The sequence below is a fragment of the Myotis brandtii genome, unplaced genomic scaffold (assembly GCF_000412655.1).
Source record: "Myotis brandtii unplaced genomic scaffold, ASM41265v1 scaffold379, whole genome shotgun sequence".
Lineage (NCBI taxonomy): Eukaryota > Metazoa > Chordata > Mammalia > Chiroptera > Vespertilionidae > Myotis > Myotis brandtii.
In genome coordinates, this window is record NW_005364551.1 from 44,986 (window position 1) to 52,672 (window position 7,687).

General features: G+C 44.2%; 1 protein-coding gene across 1 annotated transcript in view; it reads right to left on the reverse strand.

Annotated features, from left to right (window-relative positions):
* The window catches only part of WDR87 (WD repeat domain 87), a 35,451-nt gene that overhangs the window by 27,193 nt on the left and 571 nt on the right, over positions 1 to 7,687 (reverse strand). The window lies entirely within an intron of this gene.

The following is a 7,687-nucleotide window of genomic DNA, read 5'->3' on the forward strand; positions in this document are numbered from 1 at the left end:
CTCTGGTGGGTGCTGTTCACAGCTGTGGTGGCTCCTCTGGCTGGTGGGGGGAGGCTTCACACACAGCTGCTGTTCCTCAGACAGAGGGTGTGCTGATCACGAGGCTGCTGTTCCTTGGATGGGGGTGGGCTCCACACACAGCTGCTACTCCTTGAACTGGGGCAGACTGCCCACATGGCTGCTGATCCTTGAATGGGGGCTGGCTGCATGCTGCTGTTGTTCCTCTGATGTGGTGGGCTGCTTGTGGGGCTACTGCTCCTAGGACTTGGACAGATTGATTGCAAGTCTGCTGCTCCTCAGATGGGGGTGGGCAGCTTGCGAGGCTGCTGCTCTTTGGACGGGAGTGAGCTGCACGCGCGGCTGCTCCTCCTCAGATGGGGACGTGCCATTCACCCGGCTGCTGCTCGTCAGACATTGCAGGCTGTTGCGGCTCTGCTCCTCGGACTGGTGCATGCTGTGCAGGGCTGCCGCTCCTTGGAGGTGGGCGGTCTGCTCGTGTGACTGCTGCTCCTCGGATCTGGGTGGGCTGCTCCTGCTCCTTCTGTACTTAATCCTGGACTTGATGTGAACTTTGCTACAACAACAATTTTTACAGCAAATTGTTGCCCAGTTTCTCTGTTGATACATTGTCGTACAACACTGAAGGGACCCCATTTTCTTTCCCAGCTCTTTTTCTAATTAGCATGTGCGGGGGTCCTGAGCAGAGGACATTGGACGTTCAAGGCCTACTCTGTATAATATTCTTTATTTCAGTCAGTGTATGCTTAATTTCTAGTTGGTCATTTTTCATTTTCCTCGAGGGTCTCAGTAGATTTCTTGAGGGTCTCACTAAATTTATCAGCGGTTTCTAGAAAATTCTTTTTTTTTTTTATTAAATCTTTATTGTTCAGGTTACATTTGTTCCTCTTTTTTTCCCCCCCATAACTCCCCTCCTCCCAGTTCCCGCCCCACCCTCCACCCTCACTCCCCACCCACTGTCCTCATCCATAGGTGCACGATTTTTGTCCAGTTTCTTCCCGCATCTCCCATTCCCCTTTCCCCGCCAAGAATAGTCAGTCCATTCCCTTTCTATGTCCCTGATTCATTATAATCACCAGTTCATTCTGTAAATCAGATTATTTATTCACTTGATTCTTAGATTCACTTGTTGATAGATGCATGTTTGTTGTTCACAATTTGTATCTTTACCTTTTTCTTCTTCCTCCTCTTAAAGGATACCTTTCAGCATTTCATATAATACTGGTTTAGTGGTGATGAACTCCTTTAGCTTTTCCTTATCTGTGAAGCTCTTTATCTGACCTTCAATTCTGAATGATAGCTTTGCTGGATAAAGTAATCTTGGTTGTAGGTTCTTGCTATTCATCACTTTGAATATTTCTTGCCACTCCCTTCTGGCCTGCAAAGTTTCTGTTGAGAAATCAGCTGACAGTCGTATGGGTATTCCCTTGTAGGTAATTGAGTCTCTTTCTCTTGCTGCTTTTAAGATTCTCTCTTTGTCTTTTGCTCTTGGCATTTTAATTATGATGTGTCTTGGTGTGGTCCTCTTTGGATTCCTTTTGTTTGGGGTTCTCTGCGCTTCTTGGACCTGTAAGTCCATTTCTTTCACCAGGTGGGGGAAGTTTTCTGCCATTATTTCTTCAAATAGGTTTTCAATATCTTGCTGTCTCTCATCTTCTGGCACCCCAATTATTCTGATGTTTGTACGCTTGAAGCTGTCCCAGAGGCTCCTTACACTATCTTCATATTTTCGGATTCTTTTTTCATTTTGCTTTTCCGGTTGGGTGTTTTTTGCTTCTTCGCATTTCAAATCTTTGACTTGATTCTTGCGCTCCTCTGGTCTGCTATTGGGTGTAATATTCTTTATTTCAGAGCGTGTATGCTTAATTTCTAGTTTCTTTATCATAGCATCGAGGGTCTCATTAGTTTTCGTGAAGCTCTCCAAAAGTTTATTGCAAGCCCTCAAAATTGCGTTTTTTAGCTCTATATCCTCCATTTCTGTCATGTTTTTTTGTCTCCGCATTTTTTATGCTTTCTTGGTGCACCCCCTAGTGGTCTTTGTGCGCAGTCTTGTTCTAGTTAAGCCTTGATTGTTGTAGTTAATACTAGAGGGATTTGACCACCAGGCCGACTGGCTGTGTGAATCAGCTGTGTCTGCCGCGGAAAACTTCTGTCCTCTGGGGAGGTGCTAATCTAGCCTTTGCCTGAGGCGATCCGGCAAATGGCTCTGCGCAGGGCTTGGGCGGGGCGGGCTCAACAGGGCGGGCGGAGGGAGCGGTTATGGTGCCCTCAGTCCCGTTCCCAGAGGCTCTGCTTCTCAGAACCCCAGGAACCGCTGCAAACCTCGGAGAGAAAGCTGCCTTCCAACTGATGCCAGACACTCCCGCTTCTCCCGTTTGGGTCCGAGTCCCCAGCGATTCGCCCGTATCTGGAGCTCAGAGTCTGAGACTCCCCCCTGACCGAAAACGACAACCGCGCTCTCAGCCACCAGCCCGCTTTGCGCGCGCACCTCCGCACCTGAGTATTTTCCACACTGCGCCTCCTCTGAGCCTCGGTGTGCTGTTATTTTTCCTTCTAGTTGAAGAGTCTCTCCTCAGCCAGCCTTCCTGTGGTTCTGGGTGATGTCCGTTCCGTCTTTTAGTTGTATTTTTGAAGTGGTTGTTTGCGGCAGCAGTCTCCGGTGTTTACCTATGCCGCCATCTTGGTCTCCCCGCCAACATCTCTTTTTTTTAAAAAATATATTTTATTGATATTTTACAGAGAGGAAGGGAGAGAGATAGAGAGTTAGAAACATCGATGAGAGGGATAGAGCAAGATGGCGGCATAGGTAAACACCGGAGACTGCTGCCGCAAACAACCACTTCAAAAATACAACTAAAAGACGGAACGGACATCACCCAGAACCACAGGAAGGCTGGCTGAGGAGAGACTCTTCAACTAGAAGGAAAAATAACAGCACACCGAGGCTCAGAGGAGGCGCAGTGTGGAAAATACTCAGGTGCGGAGGTGCGCGCGCAAAGCGGGCTGGTGGCTGAGAGCGCGGTTGTCGTTTTCGGTCAGGGGGGAGTCTCAGACTCTGAGCTCCAGATACGGGCGAATCGCTGGGGACTCAAACGGGAGAAGTGGGAGTGTCTGGCATCAGTTGGAAGGCAGCTTTCTCTCCGAGGTTTGCAGCGGTTCCTGGGGTTCTGAGAAGCAGAACCTCTGGGGCCAGGCCTTTCATATGCAAAAGGCACTGCGCACAGCTTGGGTGGGGCGGGGTCTCAGGGGATCAACAGGGTGGAGCAAGCAGCTATGGCTGCTCCTCAGGCCTACCCTAAGAGGCCCCGCATCTCAGTGTACTGTTAATCGCTGCAAGCACCTCTGAGAGAAAGCCGCCCTCGAATTCTGACTGATGCCACACAGTCCAGTTTCTCCCCATATGAGTCTGGGGCCCAAGAGACTTGCCCGTAACTGGAGTTCAGAGCAGTCGGGAGCTTGAGACTCCCTCCCGATTGAAAAAGACAACCATGTCCTCAGTTGCCAGTCCTTTCTGCGTGTGCCTCCATACCTCTACACTTTACTTCCACACCTCCTCTGAGTCTCAGTGTGCTTTTCTCTTTCCTTCTAGTTGTAGAATTTCCACTCAGCCAGCCTTCCTGTGGTTCTGGATGATGTCCGTTTTGTCTTTTCGTTGTATTTTTGAAGTTGTTTTTCGAGGCAGCAATTTCTGGTGTTTACCTATGCCGCCATCTTGGTTACTCTCCTCCTCTTCCTCTTCTTAAAGAATACCCTTCAGCCCAGCCAGCATGGTTCTGTGGTTGAGCATCGGCCCATGAACCAGGAGGTCAGGTTTTGATTCCTGGTCAGGGCACCTGCCCGGATTGCGGGCTTGATCTCCAGTAGGGGGCGTGCAGGAGGCAGCCCATCAGTGGTTCTTTCTCACCATTGATATTTCTATCTCTCTCTCCCTCTCCCTTCTGCTCTGAAATCAATAACATATATATACACATACATATATATATACCCTTCAACATTTCATGTAATACTGGCTTGGCAGTGATGAACTCCTTTAGCTTTTTCTTGTCTGTGAAGCTCTTTATCTGACCTTCAATTCTAAATGATAGCTGTGCTGGGTAGAGTAATCTTGGCTGTAGGTCCTTGCTATTCATCACGTTGAATATCTCTTGCCACTCCCTTCAGGCCTACAAAGTTTCTGTTGAGAAATCAGCTGACAGTTGTATAGGTGTTCCCTGATGGGTAAACTAACTGCTTTTCTTTTGCTGCTTTTAAGATTCTCTCTTTGTCTTTAACCCTTGGCATTTTAATTATGTTGTGTCTTGGTGTGGGTCTCTTTGGGTTCCTCTTCTTTGGGACTCTCTGCACTATCTGGACTTGTAAGTCTATTTCTTTCACCAGGTAGGGGAAGTTTTCTGTGATTATTTCTTCAAATAGGTTTTTAATTAGAGGCCTGATGTACGAAATTCCCAGGCACAGCTTTGTCCAGAAGGTGATCAGGAAGGTCATCCAGACAGTTGTTCCACTCTTTGGGCATTCGGTCAATTTGCATATTAGGCTTTTATTATTATAGATATCTTGCTCTCTATCTTCTCCTTCTGTGGGCACCCCCATAATACAAATGTTGGTATGCATGAAGTTGTCCCAGAAACTCATAATATCTTCACATGTTTTAAAAATTATTCTTTATTACATTTTCCCCCCATTAGCCCCTTCCAGCCCATATGCAACCCCCACTCCAGGCCTTTACCATCCTATTGTCTCTGTCCATGGGTTATGCATATACTAGTTGTACCAGTTAATAATGCAGATTTTTTTAATAGATGGAGTACACGTATGTTGATATATATGCGATTTGATACGTATGCTATTTTGTTGTATTGACAGAAAGCTTCAAAACTTCATATGTCAAATTTGCTGAAGGTGTTAACATCATAGATATTTTTATGCTTAAAAATGTCAAATTTCATGCCCAAAAAAGAGCATTTGTGGGAAGTTTTAATTCATTGCTTTATTTTGAAGAAAAGTGCTGTTGAATAGTTTGGGAAGCTTATGGTGAACATGCTCCATGTCAAGATACTTGTGAACGATGGTTTAAATGCTTTAACAGTGATGATTTTGATGTGAAAGACAAAGAATGTCCAGGTCAACTGAAAACGTTTGAAGACCAACAATTACAAGCATTATTGGATGAAGATGTGTGTCAAACTCAAAACAACTTGCAGAAAGATTAAACGTTGCTCAGCAAACAATTTCTGATCATTTACAAGCAATGGGAAAGATTTTAAAGGAAGGAAAATGGGTGCCACATCAACTGAACGAAAGACGAATGGAAAACCGAAAAGTCATCAGTAAAATGTTGCTTCAACGGCACGAAAGTAAGTCTTTTTTTGCATCGAAATGTGACTGGCAATGAAAAGTGGACTTATTTTGAGAATCCCAAATGCACAAAATCATGGGTTGATCTAGGTCAACCACCAACATCGACTGCAAGGCCAAATCACTTCAGAAAGAAGACAATGCCCTGCTTTTGGTGGGATTGGGAAGGTGTGGTATATTATGAGCTTCTAAAACCAGGTGAAACCATTAATGCTGATTGCTACCGACAACAAATAATCAATTTGAACCACACTTTGATCGTGAAATGACCAGAATGTGCCAGAAGACACAGCAAAGTAATTTTGCTTCATGATAATGCACCATCACACACTACTTCAAAACTTAAAAACACGTTAAAAGATCTTGCCTGGGTAGTATTAAGCCACCTGCTGTATTCACCAGACCTTGCTCCTTCAGATGACCACTTGTTCCAATCGATGGCGCACGCACTTTCTGAGCAGCACTTCAAAACGTACAAAGAAGTGGAAAACTGGGTCTCTGAATGGTTTGCCTCAAAACAAGAAAAGTTCTATTGGTACGGTATCCACAAATCACCTGAAAGATGGGGGAAATGTGTAGCTAGGGATGGACATTACTTTGAATAAAGTACTTTTGATGTTTCTCTTGAAATTATCTTGTTTTCTTTGATTACAAAATCCAAATTATTAGCCGGTACACCCAGTACACTTATCTTTATAGAAACAATTTCCAGGCTGACAAACACACATTATCAGGGTGGGTCAGTTTCTATTGAGTAGAAGAGTTACTGGGAGCAATGATAGCATCCAGAATTGATTAGGTTGTAAAGTGGTAGGCAGGTATTTTATGTTATTTAATTCTTACAGTGATCCTATGACTGAACTCTCGTCCTCCCTTTAATTAAATGAATTTTTAAAATGGACATGGTAAAAATATTCAAAATATATTAAGGAGTAAATAATGAAAAGAAAGTCACCTTTTTACACCTGATCACCCGTTGTTTACCCTTCTCAAATATAACCCTGGTTGTATCCTCATACACTTTTTTCTGTACATACATAAGCATATATGTAAAAATTCTTTTTTTTATACAAATGGTAGTATGCTTTATACAGTTCTGAATTTTTTTCAGTATATCCTGGAAATGAACTCATATGAATACATATAGCTTTGTTTCATTTCCATCAGTTGGCAGTTGCATGGTCTCCACTGTGCGGCCAAACTTTCATTTATTTAATATCCAAACTTTTATTAATGGACATTGGGTAGTCTCCAACTTTTTGCTATGACAACCCATGCCACAAATGAATATCTTTTTTAATGCCTCAGAGTTTTTTGTTTCTTTTTAATCCTCACCAAGGATATATTTTTAAATTGATTTTAGAGAGAAACATCCATGTGAGAAATATTGATCAGTTGCCTCCCCTATGCACACCCCCCCCCCCCCCAGGGAATTGAAACAGCCTGTGTACGTGCCCTGACCAGGGATTGAATCCCTGACTTTTCAGTGTATAAGACGATGTTCCAACCAACTTAGCCTCACCGGCCAGGGCTTGGAGTTTTAATTTTATTTAACTAAAATTTCAAAATTGAAGCAATTTAAAATTTTTTCATTATATATAACTTATTTTGAATAAATTGGGTTAAATTAAAATTTCACCTTTTAATTTTTAATGTAAAATTTAAAGTTGTATATGTAGCTTGGATTATGTTTCTATTAAATAGTACCGATTCGATTGTCACTGTCCAATGGTGGTCTAATACCCACACTGGATTTAGCTCCTTGAGGGTAGGAACCCAGTCTGTCTCGATTTCTCTTGTGTCCCCATAATCAACCAACCTGGCATGACATAGGTGCTAAAAACATTTGTTTAATGAGTGAGCAGATGAATGACCCCATTCTCTCCCCAGAAGATATGTATGCTTCCCAGCTTCAAGTCTTATTGATCATCTTCTTGGAAGGACAGATCGGGTGGGAAGGGTACTGACTGGGTTTATTTGACCAGAGGTCCTTGCAGTTCCAGCCAATTACCTCGGTAATCCCCTTATGGAGTAGGAGTAGCAACCTTCCCCCCCCCCCCCCCCCCCCCCCCCCCAACAATGTTTATTTGAAGTAACTTATGCGTCTGGACTCCGGGGGCCTGATGAGCTCAGTGATTAGACAGGTGCTTTTATGGCCAAGGTCAAAGGCTCTTTCCCCGATTAGCCCTTGAGTGGGGAGCAGCCAGAGGCCTTCCTGACCAGCAAAGAGAGAGGGGGGAGGGGCAGGAAAAGAAGTGGGATTGGAAACTCCCTCCCAACCACCCTTCAGAGAGTTCAAACACTGCAAGCCTGT